Source organism: Zingiber officinale, chromosome 11B, assembly GCF_018446385.1.
Source record: "Zingiber officinale cultivar Zhangliang chromosome 11B, Zo_v1.1, whole genome shotgun sequence".
Classification (NCBI taxonomy): Eukaryota; Viridiplantae; Streptophyta; class Magnoliopsida; order Zingiberales; family Zingiberaceae; genus Zingiber; species Zingiber officinale.
Genome location: NC_056007.1, coordinates 31,346,313 through 31,348,771, shown reverse-complemented (window position 1 = coordinate 31,348,771; position 2,459 = coordinate 31,346,313). Strand labels below are relative to the sequence as shown.

Here is a 2,459-nt window from a genome sequence, read left to right as displayed (position 1 = left end):
CCGCAGGAGATCCAAGTCAAAACCTAAAAGAACAAATAGATTAAGTTTTGGATCAAACGTGTTAAGTTCCGCAGGCGATCCAAAATTTAATTTAAAAGAACACATGGTAGCTAGGAAAAGGTTCAGACCTTTGTACAAAATTTTTGTACAGTGGAACCTCTAGGTTTTCCGAGTAGCAACCAACACTGCTAGCTCTGCATAAGTCCCTACACATTGTTCCACAACATGATTAATTCTTAAAACCTCTAAGGGTTGTGTTGACAAAGGTGGTGATCCTTGAGATGCTGCTTCCACAACACAACTCCCTACACATTCTTCCATATCATCAACATCAACACATACATCAAAAAATAAACCAACATCTATGTCCTCAAAAGGAGAATCAATAACAAGAGGATCAATAACTTCACTTGCAGTTTTAAGTTGATCTATTACATCACATTCATCATCTGAAAATTCAATGCCACTATAACACCTTATAAAATTTTGAGGTAGATCTGAAAACTTATTTACCACTGCATTATCAATAAAATCCTCATCTGAAAAATCTTCATCTTCATATATATTCAAAAATCTGCACTCAACCATATTGGTGTCACAGGATTTGTCGAAGTCTTTATTTTCATTGACCCCCACTAACCTTTGTGGAAAAGGAACCCTTAGTGAAGGTCCTGGGAAAGATTGAACTTCCTTTTTCCTAAATTTCCTTTGAGCTTTTGGAGGAGGTCCAACTTGCTTATCTAATGTTGGTGTGATTAATCGTTGAGGGAAAGGTACTCGTGGCCTTTGGGAACTTCCTAGAGAAATGGAACTGAGTTCTTGTGATCTTCTATTATTCTTCTCCTCAATTCTAAACATGTCATTCTTCATAGGTTCTTCATGATTTTTGCCACTTCTCAACCCAAGATCATCACACTTTTCATTGGATCTTGACTGTGTAGGAAGGGGATCTTCTTTAAACCATTTTGAAACAATACTATCAAGCTTTGCCCCCAAATGTTTGAACTCCTCACTCTGTGACTTGTGAATTTCAACATTTTTAGGTGGTTGAATTTCATTTTGTTTGATAGGCTCTCTTACATTTATGGCTTGTACTTCTTGAATATCTGAGGGAAATTCCATCCAACTTTTGTTCAACCATTCATGGAGGTTCAATGTCACTTGATCAATCAATGAATAAGCTTCATCTACACTTTTGTCCATAAAAGAACCTCCAGCTGATAAATCCAATAAACTCTTGTCTGAGGAAGAAATTCCCCCATAGAATATGTGCAAAATCAACCATTTTTCAAAACCATGATGAGGGCACTATCTTTGAAGACTCTTGAATCTATCCCATGCTTCAACTAATGATTCTCCATATGCCTGAGCAAAATTTGTTATGCAATTCCTCATATACACGGTTCTACTTAGAGGGAAAAAATGATCCAGGAATTGCTTCTCCAATTGTTCCCAACTTGTGATGCTTTGAGGGTAGAGAGACTATAACCAAGTCCTTGCTTTATCCTTGATACTGAAAGGAAATGCCATCAATCGAACTGCATTTGCTGACACTCCTTCACATTTCACCATATCACAAATCTCTAAAAATGTTTCAAGATGCAGATAAGGACTTTCTGATACTTCTCCTCTAAATTTGTGACCTTGTATCATAAAAATTAACTCTGGGTCTAGTTGGAAACTTTCTGCTTCAATTTGAGGTTGCACAATGGGAGACAAAAATCTTGCAGAAATTGGTGTAGAAAAATTTCTCATGGGCCTGCTTGACATGTTAGTGCTCATGGATATTTAAGAAAAAATTATAAAATGAAGAATCAAAGACAAGAAATAAAATGCAATATGAAAAGCAAGAAAGAAAATGCCGAATTTAAATTGCAAGAAAGAAAGTGCATAATGAAAACAAGAAAGAAAAGATAAATTCATATGCTAAAGATTGCAAGATATGTTTACAAAAGAAAAGAAGAAAGAAACTAGATCAAAAGAGAAAATAGAGAAAAGTTAGATTAGAGTGCTAGAAATCAAGCATGCAAAGTTAGAATTAGAATTATAATTGCAACAAAAAGAATTGTCAAGAATCTTATTCAGGAAAAGAAAAGCTTATAGAAAGAGAATTCTAAAAAAAAAAAAATTAGTTACAACTATGCAATATGAAAGGAAAACAAATGTTATGTTTAGTCTAACACAATTGATAATTCCTAATGTTATAGCGCAGTCCCCGGCAACGGCGCCAAAAACTTGTTACGCTCGGCAAGTGTACGGAAATGTCGCAAGTAATATAAAAGATTATCGTATCCACAAGGACTGGAATAAGCACTAGGAATGTCTCAATGCGAATTAGCTAAACAACTATCCAATCGTTTCAAATGCAAAGTGAAGGTAAACAAATCTAATATTATAGATCAACAAACAAGAATTTAGTGTTTTTGGGTTATGATAAAGGGAGATTCTAGGAGTTTCGG

General features: G+C 35.0%; 1 non-coding gene across 1 annotated transcript; it reads left to right on the top strand.

Moving 5' to 3' along the window:
• Positions 1–1,291: 1,291 nt before the first annotated feature.
• LOC122035509 lies at positions 1,292–1,397 on the top strand. The gene has a single exon (XR_006127058.1). It is a non-coding gene; the product is annotated as a small nucleolar RNA R71 (small nucleolar RNA).
• Positions 1,398–2,459: the final 1,062 nt, after the last annotated feature.